The following is a 15508-nucleotide window of genomic DNA, read 5'->3' as shown; positions in this document are numbered from 1 at the left end:
TTCTTATATGATGTACAAACATTCTTATATGATGTGCAAACGTACTTATATTATGCACAACGATCCTTATATGATGTGCAAATATACTTATGTCATGTGCAAATATACTTATATGATGTGTACATATCATTATATTATGTGCAAATATCTTTATATGATGTGGTTGTGTCATTATATTATGTGCTTGTAATCTTATATTATGTGGTTTGGTTTACTTCATTATATGATGTCGAACCCGGCTCAAATATATGTTTATCGCTAGCGAGAGTGCAATTAATAGGAAAAATGAGACAATGCAATTTAACAAAATCAACGTTTTAAACAGTTCAGAGGGAGATAATTTAAAGATCAATTAATACAGGAGCTAATTGGAGAAATTTGCGCCTGTGGCGAAAATATGTTAAAACAAATTTTGAGGCTCTTTATAGGTTGCTATTTGGGTTTAGCAAAAGCTACGTGTTGCAGGTCGTACTTTGACCTATGAGTGTTTACTCTTACAAATTATGACTTGGATGGAGAGTTTTCTCATTGGCTCTCATACCACATCTTCTTATTTCTATTCATTGCAAAATGCATCATTGAACTCACAGTCAGTTTTAAAAATATTTCACAACAATAGCTATAACATTATCTACTCATGCATAATATGGCGAGATGGTTTGTTTTATAAACTGTTATTGAATAATATAAATGGTAAGATGTAGAATGTAATAATTACATTAGATGTATGTTTCATTATGATACTTTATTCTGATTGGCTAATTGCACATCACGTCACGGTTATTCCGTAAGCAATTGTATTGCTCAATAAAACTTTTCATTCATGATAACACGTGATCCCACAATAAAGTGCACAGGTGAATTAAATAAAACAATAATAAAATTCGTGTTTTCATGATAATTGCTAAAAAAAATGTAATTATAAGTATTGAATGCTTCTTTTTGTAACTTCATAGGGTTGTAAAAACGTTGACCGTGTGCACATGTTTAGTATGAAGCGCTTCCGCGCTTCATACAAAATGTACTTCGGTCAACGCTTTTACACCCCAATGAAGTTACAAAAAGAATTCAATTCTTAAGTGTTACTCCTCCAAAACCATACAAAGTCGGATATATTTGTGATATGACGTATACATGTAGTGTTTTGTACTTCCTTTATTTGTCTTTGAAACAATCTTTTTTTCCTCAGAAAAAGCAAAAATATCCAAATTCGGAGACTGCATGCTTAATCCACGTACTGCCCGCGAAATGCAAAATGGTCAGGTTTGGTAATGTTCACATATTTGTATATACAGATTGTTTGTTTTCAACTTATTTCAATGGAGATTTTTTTAACGTATTGAGAAAGGTGTGTGTAATTGTTCTCTTGTTGTTTTTTTAGGGGGGGAGTCGTGAAAAGTTTATGTCTTTGGAATGATTTGTTTTTTCCCTATTTCACGGTAATAACTTGGAAAATAAATTAGAGGAATTCCCATCTTTCCTACGCCGTCCCCACCACCAATGATGAAAATGACAATAATTATAATTTACTTATTTTTAAATCTGTTCTTATAATATAAAAAAAAAGAAGACGTGGTATGATTGCCAATAAGACAACTCTCCACAGGAGACCAAAATGACACAGAAATTAACACTTATAGGTAACCGTAAGGCCTTCAACAATGAGCAAAGCCCATACCGCATAGTCAGTACAAAAGGCCCCGAAATGACAATGTAAAACAATTCAAACGAGAAAACTATTTTGCTCAGAAAAGGTTTACCTATAAATAAGTATCAAGATAAAAGGCAATAAAACAACAAAACTCATAAGAGCCATAATTGCCCAAAATGGGACCTTAAAATTTACCATAAAATATATTCAGACACATTGCAGTATTTTTTTTTAATCTATTGTAGTTTTAAAGATAAACCTAAAATATTAAAAGTCACCGCCGTAAATCTTCACTTAGAAAAAAATAAAACACAACTCTCTATATGTCAGAGACCACCAGGCCTCAGTAAACAAAAAATAAATATAGTATTTTTATGTTTATTCAGACACAAATCTAATTAAATTACAGCTATTGTGTGTCCAAGCTATGCTTACGCGGATCTGAAAACGCTCCATTCTATTTTCTGTTTAAAGACCATTGGGATTCTCGGTTTTGTCGGATTTATATACACCTTCAAAAATGTGAAGGCTGAATGTCATTGGCTTATGTAATATTTACTAGAACAGAAAGTATCAAAGGACTGAAGTACTGAACATCGGATGACCACAAGTTCTCGTTGATGGTAACACGCACTTGTCTCATCACAATACCTGAAAGTGAGGTTAACTTACAGAGACATATTTTTTCTGAGAAAAGTTCGTGCGTGGATGATGAACGGGCTCGTCTAGATATTCAACATGATATAGTCAGTATCAAAAACGAAACTACCTATTATTCTATATATAACAGTTACATGTATACATTATTTTTATCCAAATGCTATAGCATTCTATTCTACTATTCTAATAATAGTGCAGTGCAAGTGCATGGTGAAAACACTTCTATAATAATTCGGATTTTCTAATAGTTTGGATTTATGTAGGCATTCATTTTTCCCGTATAAACGTTCTTGAGATGTTCTTCCGAATGCGTTAACACAATTGTCCTGTATGTGTGCCTAGATATAACTTACTTATAACTTAAAAATATATTTCTAACGACGCAACATTTTCATATAATTAATTTAATATGTTCTAAAAACAAAAATTTATGAGTATTACTTGAAGCGACAAGGAAAGCTATTTTGCACTCGGTTATGTCTGCGTTTTTATACGATCGGTAACATGTACCAGTCAAAGTCGAAAGTCAAATCTCTGTTGCGACAATACATCGGAATGCCCTCACGGTCTTCGTGATGTAAACATGAAGTGTGGGCAGGAGGACGTGTGCTTCCTTGTTCCAGGACAAACACAATTGTTTTATTTTTTCTCTCATTTTCTCATATTTATCAGAATAATCTGTCCGGGTAAGGTGAAATGGATTTCTGTGAAGTAGCATGTTAAAAATCCGACTCAGGGTGTTGGTCTATTACAAAACAGGGTTAATATTCATTTCACATTAATATGTTCCCGTACGAATATGCACCTGTCCCAAGTCTGGAGCCTGTAATTCAGTGGGTTGTCGTCTGTTGACGTGTTACATACCGGTTTTTGTTTTTCGTTCGTTTTTTGTACATAAATTATGTCGTTAGTTTTTTCGTTTGAATTGTTTTACATTTGTCATTAAGGGGCCTTTTATAGCTGATTATGCGGTATGGGCTTTGTTTATTGTTGAAGGCCGTACGGTGACCTATAGTTGTTAATTTCTGTGTCATTTGGTGTTTTGTGGAGAGTTGTCTCATTGGCAATCATAACACATAGTCTTTTATTTATATATATAATAAAATTGAGAATGGAAATGGGGAATGTGCCAAAGAGACAACAACCCGACCATAGAGCAGACAACAGCAGAAGGTCACCAACAGGTCTTCAATGCAACGAGAAATTCTCGCACCCGGAGGCGTCCTTCAGCTGGCCCCTAAACAAATATATACTGGTTCAGTGATAATGAGGGGGGGGGGTGGGGCTCGGTTGGCGAGTAGTCCAAGTATCTAGCCTGTCAACACTTACATGTAGGTTGTGAGTTCGAATCCCACACGTGGCAGGTAAGCTCGACTCCAATCTTAATTTAATAGAATTATTAGTTTTTCCTACCGAAAGTCGGTGGTTCTTTCCGGGGACTTCGGCTTCTTCCATCCTTATAAAACCTCACCGCCACGATATAGCATGACAGTGTTGAAAGTGGCGTTAAAAAGCAATCAATCAACAAATTAATCAACCAATCATCCATACCGGTACAATTATAAATGCAAGAGAGGATAATTTTGTAGCTATCGTTATTAAATATTTTTAAAATTGACTCTGAGTTCATTGGTGTCTTTTGCAATGAATAGAAATAGATCTAAGAAGATATGATATGAGTGCCAATAAGACTACTCTACATCTAAGTCATAATGTGTAAAAGGAAACAATTATAGGTTAAATTACGGCCTTCAACACGGAGTTTTTACTCAAACCGAACAGCAAGCTATAAATAAGAGCCACAAAATTTGTTTTATCATATTTTCGCCGCTGCAGGGAAATTATTCAACTAGTTCCTGTATCAATTGATCTTAATCTTCCGCCGAAATGTTTGAAACGTTAATTTTTGTTAAAATGCAAATGTCTCACTTTATCTTAAAAATGCACTTTCGCTTAAAAGATTAAAGATCTATTTCTAAAACGTAATAAGTTAACTACATATGCTCAATATTGTAGATCCCGTATATTCATTATTGTAGACCCATCGATAAAAATTCATAATTTGACAATTTTCCATCAATAATATCTGGTGTGATTTTTAAAATGCATTGTCTCACTTTATCTTAAAAATGCACTTTCGCTTAAAAGATTAAAGATCTATTTCTAAAACGTAATAAGTTAACTACATATGCTCAATATTGTAGATCTCGTATATTCATTATTGTAGACCCATCGATAAAAATTCATAATTTGACAATTTTCCATCAATAATATCTGGTGTGATTTTTTTCATCTTTAATCAAGGAACAAACATGTCAAGGTTTTTTCTTTTTACATCTCAACCATTTTCCAAACGATAGCTAAAGATTTGATCCGGGTTTATATTAATTCTGTAGAAGCAGATCGGAATCAGTTCTGACGTAGTGAGTAATCGCTTTAATCGTAATCATGTTCATTGACCATCAGGACGATGAATGCACATCATCATAATGATGTTTCGACATCATCATAATGCTGTTCTGACACCCTATAAAGATGTAAACCGAACCACACCCTATGATGTTACATTGTCATAATATAATGACATTACCACATCATATAACGATGTTAGCACATAACATAAGGATACGTTCACATCATATAAAGAAGTTTACACATAATATAAAGACATCTGTACATGATATAAGACCATTTGCACATCATATAAGATAATTTGCACATCAAATAATATAATTTGCACATCAGATAATGTCAAATTGTCATCATATAAAGGTGATTGCACATCACATAATGCCGTTTCTACATCGTATAAGGAAAGCATCACATAATATAAGGACGCAATCACATGACATAATGGAGAAAGCACATTATATAATGAATTGTGGACATGATATAAAGATGTTTGTACCTCATATAAATGTGTTTGGACAGCATATAAGGACAACTTCACATTATATAATGACAAGTGTACATCATATAAGGACAAGTTCACATCACATAATGACAAGTGTACATCATATAAGGACAAGTGCACATCATATAATGTCATTTGCACATCATATAAGGGTAAAATAACATCATATACAGGCAAATGAACATCATATAATGAGAAAAGTCATAATAAGACAGTGTCGGCGTTCCATAGCCAGAAATATTTGTTTACGATTTAATGACAAAAAATGCTAATTATTGCTCCACCAGAATCCGCCACTGATCGCCCGACTAATCGCAATTTATCGATACATTTTAAGAATACTGTCAAAGATCTGCCTTCAGCACTTCGTTTCCGAAATGACAAAAAACAAAAGATTTGACCAAAGACAACTGTTGAAGTTTCAGGCAGGAATATGAACATGAAAACTACTTTTTTAAACTTCAAAACACTTCTAAATATACGATATTTACGAAAACGTGGATTTTTTTTTGTAAATCGTGCAACATGCAAATGAGTCAGTGTAGTAATGTTTGTCTAATCTGAAAGCAATATTACCATTCAAGCAGGAAGATCTGAAGGGTTGTCCTTCACTCATATATTCCTAAATTTTCTAGACCATTTTTGTTATTAATTTTTTTATTTTGACCATAATTCGCTCTTTTTTATATTTTAGCACCCCATTTTTTTCTATTTTCTATTTTTTTATTTCTAGCCTATTTTTTTCAATTATTTTTTTGCCTGCACATTCTCTGTTTTATTCTTTATTTTGTAAACCCCACCCAGATCCTCAATCATAGTACATACAGAGAAGATGTTGACAAATTTCGTCGATAGCAAAGATAAGTTATCTGGAAACTGAAGGGAGTTAGTCTTTTTTCTTCATTATCATCGAGGGCATGTCATAAAGAAAAGAACCCTTGACTTATATATATACATGTATATATATATATATTTGATTAAATTGCAATATTCGGACAATTCACGATAATGTTGCAATGAAGACAGGTAGAAGTCATAAGGGCATTTTACATTGACCTATTACACAGATGTCTTGATTTAAATATATTTAGTAAAGCCATATAACTCGTGTTACATTTAAACATGATTTTTCTTGACACATTAACAAAGTGTGATCCGGGATATAAATTAAGTCATTAGATTGATAAAATTATGGCCGTCTAACCTATATAGTAGAATTGAAAATGGAAGGCACATAGTTGTCATCTGGGACCTGCAAAAGTGAGTTTATCGTAGAGACTTCAATGCTAATAAATATATTAATAAAAGATAGTGTTAGTAATCTTCACATAGTGCCCTTTCTATTTAAAAAAAAAGTTTAACAAAAAATATAAATACAAAAATACGGACAATTATTTTTCACGTTTAAGAGCTAAATGGAACTAGTTATAGAGAGATAAAGCAACAAAGGTATTACAGAAATATTAAATATGTCCTTTTTCTGAAAAAAAAATCATCGGAAAATACCAAGACCTTCATAAATATTCATCTTACTAGCCAAGATAAAATTAGTGTCCCTGGGTATACATGGTTTGGCTTTAATAGATCTGAAATACACAAAAAGACGCTTAAAGCATCTCATGGAGTGGGGGTACTTGTAAAAAAACTGGCTATTTGACTTTTTAATGTTTCCGTAGTTGATAAGTCATTTGATGGAATTCTTGGAATAAAATTTAACGGCCGTTTAACTGATTTTGAATTTCTTGTATTTGCGTGTTATTTGACTCCCGGGAAATCAAGTAGAGGCCGTGTTACTCAAAGTTTCTATGCACATATGTTATCGCAAATATACATGAACAAGAGAATGATGGAATATATTTGATAGGAGACTTTAACTCACGAATTGGATCTCTTTAGGAAACATTGAATGAAATCGATAATCTACCAAAAAGACAACCGATAGACAAAAGTATCAATTAGCACGGACACGAACTGTTAGATTTTCTAAATGAAGCCAAATTTTGTGTACTCAACGGAAGATTCCCTAACGACACTTTTACCTCTATATCGAAAAAAGGGAAAGCCGTAGTAGATTATATATGCGTCCCGCAGGATATTTATGAATATTTGAATTACTTCAAGGTGTTAACTATTCAGTCAGTTGTCAACGACAATAGGTTGCTAGAACTAATTGGTGACAAGTCAAAATTACATGACCATTCGGTTATTATGTGTGAATTTAATGTTACGCATCATGGACTATCGTACAGGATTAAAGATCAAACTAAGTGTCAACCGCGTTTCAAGCTTGACCGCATTCCGTTAGATGTCATGACAAGCGATATTAGAAGGTCCGCACTATTTGAAGTAATTAAGAAAATTGAGCGATGTAGGTTAAACCCAAGACAATGTAGACAAAATTAATGACAATTTGTGCACTGTTATTTTAATGAATTAAAAAACGGAAACCGTATTGGAATGATAACCTAATGAATTTATGGAATGATATGCGACACAAAGAAAAGAATTTTGTACATTGTGACGGAAATCGAAGTGTTAAATTAGCTCTTAGACGCGAGTTCAGTCAAGCGAGAGATGTTTTTGATAAAAAAATCTCAGACGAACGGAACGCACATACAAGAAAGCTATGGCAGTCGATATTGAAACAATGGTAATAACGACTCCTAATGAGTTATGGGACAAGATCCGCAAGCTTGATCCTAGAGATGTAAAGGACATTCCGATGGAAGTCGTTGATGAATCTGGCGCGGTCTGAACAAACGAAAAGGACGTTCTTGACAAATGGCGTATCGATTTTAAAAGGCTTTACAACGGGAAAAACAACACCGAATTTGAAAACGACCATTATAATCAGTCAAAAGTTCATAAACAATTATTGGAATCTGAAATGGAAGATCCGTTGTTTATGTCGAATGAGGATTTAAACTCTAATATTACGATTCATGAAATAACTAATATTGTGATGCATGCAAAATCAAAATCAGCAAGTTGACCCGACCAAATTCCGTGCGGCATTTTAGAATTCTCGATAATCATTCAAACATTACAACAACTCTTCCAACTAATATTTGACACCAGTATAATTCCAACCATCTGGAGAAAAGCCATCATATGTCCAATCCTGAAGGACCCGTCATCCGATCTCCGAGTACCAATGAACTACAGAGGAATTAGTCTTGTGCCGTGCACTAGAAAATTGTATAGTTCTTTTATAAATCAACGGCTCGTCAGTCATCTTGAAAATAATGATATTCTTGCCCACGAACAAAATAGGTTTAGAAACAATAGATCAAGTGAAGACCATATATTTACTTTGAAAAGTGTTATTGAAATAATAAATCGGTATTTGTTGCATTCATCATGTTCATCGATCATAAGAAATGTTTTGATTTTATTGACAGAGATATGATGTTATACAAACTTTTGCTGAATAAAGTTGATGGAAAGTTGTACAATTCTGTCAAAAGTGTATACCAAAGTTCTGAGTTTTTTCTGTAAAATTGATGTGAAACAGGGAGATAATTTATCGCCGAACCTCTTCTCCATATTTATAAACGATCTTGTCCAAGAAATTAATGACCTCAATCTTGGGCTAGACTTACTTGAAACGAATTTATCATTATTATTGTATACGGATGATATAGCGTTAGTTGCAAAATCGGCTGAGGATCTTCAGTGTATGTTGAATACACTTCACCAATGGTGTAAACGTTGGAGGTAGTTAATCAATACGGATAAATCTAAAAATATTCACTTCAGGAAACCTAGAACCAAAGAAACTAATTTTGAATTTACAGTGGGAAAACAAATTGGAGAAGGTTGAAAATTACAAATATTTAGGGATTACATTCGGTCATAACGGAAATTTCATAACCAACGGGAAAATTTGTCGAAAGGCGGTGGAAGAGCACTATGGAAGATCATATTCAAAATTCATAACAATAAAGACTTTGGATTTAATGCCTACAAAAAACTGTATTACTCTTGTGTAGTTCCTTTCGTAGAATATGCCTCAAGTGTCTGAGGATACAGAAAAATTCAAACAATATACAATATCCAAAACCGTAAAATCCGATATTTTCTTGGTGTTCACCGTTTTGCGCCTACTCTCGCCCTACATGGGGGTGTCGGATGGATCCCACGCCAGTTTCGAAGATGGACAAACATGGTGAGGTATTAGAACAGACTACTCAAGTTTGAAGATGATCGCATAACGAAGCTCGCTTTTAATGCAGACTATAACCGTTGTACCGACAATTGGTGTAGCGAATTGAAGGACATTTTCTATCAACTTAATTTAGAACATTATTTTGAATCAAAAACTGCTATTAATTTGAAAACTGTAGAAATGATCATTTAGCGCCTTTATTCAAACATATGGAATGATAATATACAACAAGTGCCAAAAACGTCGTACTTATATAACTTGCAAATATGGCTTTAATCAGGAACAGTATGTAAAATCAATTTAACTAAAGTCGAACGCTCACATTTAGCACAATTCAGATGTGGAATATTGCCTCTGAGGATAGAAACCGGACGATATATTAGTGAACGACCAGCAGAAAGATTTTGCACTAAAGACATGACCCAAAACTAAAACTCATTTTTTACTAGACTGTACATTCTACTCTGGTATACGAGAACATGTGTTTGGTGAACTTATACTTCCTTTAAATCTATGAACTATAATGAAAAGCTTACTTGTTTTAATTATTAGTCATACTCGAAAACTAGCCAAATACATCGTACAGGCATATTCCAAAAGACGCAATTCTGTTTACAATAGTTTAATATTTATATATTAACATATTTAAAATTAACTTTCTTCAAAAAAAAATAATTTCATGAACAATTTGAACGTGATATAATTGTTTTATGATTATCTAATTTCATTTGAGGTGACTTATAGGTCCATTGGGCCGGGGGTATTAATATTTATCATATATTATATTTTTATAATCTGTACATATTTACACATGTGACTATAATAAATAATTTACTAAATTACTAATTCGAGGTGCTGTTGATGAATAATCAATTAACATAATTGCGGTATTTGGTTTTACTTGTAATTCAATAAACTTGTTCACGTTCAACATTTCCACCATCTTGGAAATGAATCGTAGGACAAACTAAAACAGTGTATTCCGGTATATTCCGTTTTTTAAACGAACAAAAAATCTGTTGCTCCGAATGACACGGGTATACACCGGATGCCAGAAACGAATCGGCCCAATATCACGATTCGGTTAACTTTGGGAACAAACTCGAAAGTTAATAAGCTTGCAATTAACAATCATTGAATGAAATATTATTTGTCGAAAATACGTTATAGATTCGTATTAAATATAAAAAAAAACTGCATGTAGGACTTAGCTTAGTGTATATATAAATATATAAATAAGAAGATGGGTATGAGTGCCAATGAGATAACTCTCCATCCAAGTCACAATGTATAAATAAAGGCAACAGTAGTATACCGCTGTTCAAACTCATAAATCCATGGACAAAAAACAAAATCGGGGTAACAAACTAAAACTGACGGAAACGCATAAATATAAGAGGAGAACAACGACACAACACTACAATGTAACTAACACACACAGAAACGGACCAAGCATCAGACAAAATCCCACGAAAATAACAAATATAACATCAAAACCAAATACATGATATAAAAAGTTTTATGCATGCGCACATTTGTTCAATAATTTCGATAACATTACAATTACAAGAAACTCATGTCATATGACTTCAATTCATTTGAAAATTGTATTGAAATACGCAGTGGGAGATTACTAAGCTATGCAAGCCGTTTTACTATTTATTCTTAATTCAAGATATCTCAGATATCTCATTTATCTAGATATCTTAAATAATGTATTTTTTTTTATAAGATATCTTATAAACTTTACACGATATCATATATACTGGCTAGAAGTATGGGGGAGGGTTGAGATCTCACAAAACATATTTAACCCCGTCGCATATTTAACTATTTATTCTAACTTCAAGATATCTAAAAAAAACTTTATAAGATATCTTATATTTTTTTTATGGGATATCATATAGATTATATGAGATATCTTATAAACTATATAAGGTATCTTATAAACTATATAAGGTATCTTATAAATTATATAAGATACCTTGTAAACTATATGAGATATCTTATAAAGTTTATTAGATATCGTGAGGTTAAAATAAATAATAAAACGGCTTGCAATACTAAGCGCCAATTAAAATACAATAATTCTGTATTTCAAATAATAATACTCTATTCCAAAAGCAATACAGCTGATAGGATACATACACATAACAATAAGCATTTTATATGCACCCATAATAATAATTTTTATAAAATATTCTTTAGTTACACAATATATAAATATAAAGGTGTGCAAGAAATAAAATAAAATACGTAATATAGAATACGAAATACGAGCGGAGAATGATATACTTTAATAAACACAATAATCATAAATTAGTACCTTCTATAATAAAAAGTCGTCATCGAATAGTCTCATTATGCCGATATTTGCAAAGACTTGATTCATTGTTGTAACAACTAATAGGTCATACTATCATGACAGAAGGTTTTCTTTTAGTATGTTCTATATAATATACAAAAAGCCAATTTCAGACAAGGTACCCCATAAGCATGGAAATATCATGGCTAGTCACATATGAGCAACAGGACGGGTGCCATATGTGGAGCAGGATCTTCTGGATCATCCCAGATTTTGGGTAGGGTTCGTGTTGATCAGTCTATAATTTTTACGTTGTGTTTTGTTGTTTTTTGCTTGTCTTTTTGTCGTTTTTCGTTGGGGTTTTTTCAGAGACATTGTCAGTTTGTTTTCGACTTATGACTTTGAATGACCCTTTATATCTTTCGTCTCTCCCTTATAAAGTGTTTTTTTATTTCATTTGTATAATTTTTCAAGCCAAAACAACCAATAGCATCAACACAAATATAGTTTTCAATCATGAACGTCAAACAAAACCTTAACCCGCCGTGTCTCTTTGTGCATGCTGAAATCGGATAATGATAAGCGTACTAAACAAGGCAAACTATTTCTTGGTCAAGTTTGTGCGTACTTAAATCGATTATGTTTAATTAAAGCCAATCACTCCTAATCCACTTCTTTAGTTTTTGCCACGTTACGTCATGGTCATCACAATCATCAGCTGGCCACTGAATAAAAATTACATAGTTCCAAATATTAGCAAGTTTAACGGGAACGTCTTTTAAGGTCATGTCTTTTGATATGACTATAATGTTTTCTATGTTTTTCATCCTTATTTCATGTTTCACTCTTTCAATTTCGAATAGACATTCATGTGAATTTTTGAATTTTGGAGTAAGTAAAAATATAACATGTCTGCTACTTTCAATGCACTCTGCCTCTATATCAAAATATGACTCTCCAGGTAAAAAGTCGCGATCTTTTAAGCATATTTTTAGTTTCCACTCAGTTTCTAATTTTGGAATCAGACATTTTGTAATCCAAGGTATTCAGTCCCCGCCATATGAAACGAAAACATCATATCATATACCATATTTTTTTCAACCATATTTCGGAATTTGCGGTAGAAAAAAACCGCTTTGTTCCAGCGTTTACTGTAAATAATTAGTATAATAACACCAATAATACTTGTTCCTAACAATATTGAAAAAAACTGTCAGCCATATAGAATTTCTGCAGTGGGAAAATAAAACATGCATCTGTTCATATGCGTCGAGTACAGTTATCACAGTACCGTTTAAAAGTGTGCATTTGTACGATCTGCTGTCTAGATTTACTTGGTTTCTTGTATCCACTTGATAAAATTCAAATTATCACATTTACATTCAAATTCATTGCCATCGATATATAAGGAAATTCCATGATTTGTGTTCATTGAATCTGCCCAAACACGTGTAGCATAGTCCACAATTGACAGTAAGTTATTTCGAAGGTCAAGTGTTTTGATAGTACTACAAAAAATTATCTGAGTAGGAACGGACTGTAACAAATTTTTAAACAACCGTAATTCTGATAGATGATCCAAATCAAGAAATAAATCATCTGGCATAATCCAGAGTAAATTTGAATACATATCCAAATGTTCGAGATTTTTCAATTTTCTGAACAAAGTTATGAATCTATTAAAAAACATGTTATCCAAAGGGTACATAGCATATAGCAAATTAACACTTCTCCACAATAAAGTTTTTACATTAAGGAAACTGATTAGCCCTATTTGGTAGAGTGCTGCATGGAAATGTCAATATAAGACTAAAGTTTCAGTTTTGTATGATGCATTGCCTTCAAAAATAACAACACTATTTGAATAACTATACGACACATCAAGGTAGGTCAAATTGCTGCCGTGACGTTCAAAATTTTTTTTTCGGATATCATTGCATAATAAATTACTTAAAATTAATGTTTCTAAAGATCGTGGTAAATATATGATGTTGTTAGAAGTATGAATTTTGTTCGTTATGATGAACAGCATTTTCTTCTAGCCAATATCGCACTGGAATAAAGGAATAGTCGAACGTTTTTAATGCAATGGATTTGTTGAAAAATGTATTCAGCTCGTCTATTTGTCTCCCTTTAGTAAATGCAAATCTATTTCCTTTAAAGTATAAATGTTTTATACATTCTGGTCGATAAAATGACAATAGCGAGTTTTCTTCAAAATCAACTATCCCGTTGTCTGATAAATCTAAAGTTTCTACACAAACAGTTTTCAAATATCTCATCATGTCTTTTGTGACTGTTAATACAAACGGATATTTATCACTATTAAACCTTGGACAATTTAGTCCTCTAAGATTGATTATGTCCAAAGTATTGCCACTATATGACGATAGCATGCTTAGAGCCTGTTTTAAATGCATGTATGATCCTTCAAAATTTATTTTGAAAATTTTTGGGAAAGAAGAAAGAGCGTTATCATCAACATGTAAAAAATAATGCAGACATCTAGTCAGTCTTAATTCTTCTAAATTTGAAGAAAAATTCTCAAAAGTGTCTCCTCGTAAAAATTTCAAAAAGCAACGATCGAATATTAACGATTTCAGGTTTTGTAGGTTTTGAAAACCTTGGCCTAATAATTGAATGGGAGTCAGATCTAATGCCAAATATACTATTTAAAAAAAAACACCAAATGCTACATCCGGGTACCGATACACATCGTTGTTGTGTTCTTGTATATTCCGTTGTATGTCTAAAACGGTCAAATTTTCAATCGGTAAAAACATTTTGGATGTATAGACAGTTAACACATTCAAAGTGTTGTCTGACATATTCAAATTATTTAATCTGCTTAATCCAAAGAATGCATTATCTTCAATTTTCTGAAGATTGTTTTCAGACAGTGTTTCTTTTTGTAAAAATCTGTACCCTTTGAATGAGAAATGCTGAAAATCAGAAAGATATTTCTCGTAAGATTCAAAACGATTATATCACGGGGAAGCGTCTGTGGACCTTGGCTTAACCCTCGTCTACTGCAGTCAGCTACTTTAATGAATTCGTTTGAATCTTCTGAAACTACAATGCTGCACTCTTTGGCACATACTACAGAGAGCGACATGCAAAATATAGGCACAAACTGATATAATTTACACATCCAAATTATATCTTTTAACATAATTCCAGTGTAGAATCAGTTCAAACAGAAATATATTTATCCGAATCACCTTGTAGTATCCTATGCCTTTTTTTCCGCGATTCAGTTTTTTTGTCTAAGTTTCATACTAAGTATGTGATGGTGTCTGCTCAAAAAAATCTGGAATCTGTAAATAAATATTGCAATTTTTCGATTTAAAATAATCTTCTTACTCGTCGTTATTAGCAGAAACAAAAAAAAAAAGATAAAATATCTTTCCTTTTTTTTTTGTACTGATAAGAAATCAATCAATAATATTTACTTCCTGTTTGTTAGGTAACTTTACAAACAATGTTATCTATATATAGTTCTAGTGTCAAAATAAATTGGTAGTTAAAATAAGATCAATTTAGAATCATATGTTCAATTATTCTAAAACAGTGGTGATCACCATCATGATTATATAAAGAAATTTGGCCAAGTTAAAATACAACTTTGTTTTATTAAGAAATTACAAATTGGTTTCAAATGAGTATAAAAACATAAAGAAGTAAAACAATATTTCGCTAAATATCATTAAAACAAACACCAACACATATAAGGACAATATTGAAAACAATACTATTCAAAGTTAATAATAATGAGAGTACCAATATACCAATAATAAATATACAATTATG

General features: G+C 32.2%; 1 pseudogene; it reads right to left on the bottom strand.

Moving 5' to 3' along the window:
• Window positions 1-12251: 12251 nt before the first annotated feature.
• Window positions 12252-14849, bottom strand: LOC143070592 (uncharacterized; annotated as a pseudogene).
• Window positions 14850-15508: the final 659 nt, after the last annotated feature.

This window comes from Mytilus galloprovincialis, chromosome 4 (assembly GCF_965363235.1).
Source record: "Mytilus galloprovincialis chromosome 4, xbMytGall1.hap1.1, whole genome shotgun sequence".
Classification (NCBI taxonomy): domain Eukaryota; kingdom Metazoa; phylum Mollusca; class Bivalvia; order Mytilida; family Mytilidae; genus Mytilus; species Mytilus galloprovincialis.
This window is presented reverse-complemented; position numbering and strand designations above follow the sequence as displayed.